This window comes from Mesitornis unicolor, unplaced genomic scaffold (genome assembly GCF_000695765.1).
Source record: "Mesitornis unicolor isolate BGI_N332 unplaced genomic scaffold, ASM69576v1 scaffold32692, whole genome shotgun sequence".
NCBI lineage: Eukaryota > Metazoa > Chordata > Aves > Mesitornithiformes > Mesitornithidae > Mesitornis > Mesitornis unicolor.
The window spans coordinates 1-275 of NW_010167670.1; positions in this window are offsets into that span (position 1 = coordinate 1).

A 275-nucleotide genomic window follows, 5' to 3' on the forward strand; every position below is an offset into this window, starting at 1 on the left:
TCGACAGCGGCAACCGGGGGTGATGAAGCGTCAAAGGACCGGAGGGGGCCGGGAAGGGCCGACACCCCCACCCCAGGCCGGGTCCCTGTGGTGCCAGCCACAGCATCACTGCAAAGAGCCTTTATTGGGAACCGCGCACCCGCCAGCCCGGATTGGGGTGCAGGAGGGGGACATCCCACGGCACACCCCATTTGTCCATCTGTCCGTCTGTCCGTGCCCTGGTGGGGATCCCATCGCCATCCCCCCATGTCCTGCCGCCTACCAGGCGCACTCCA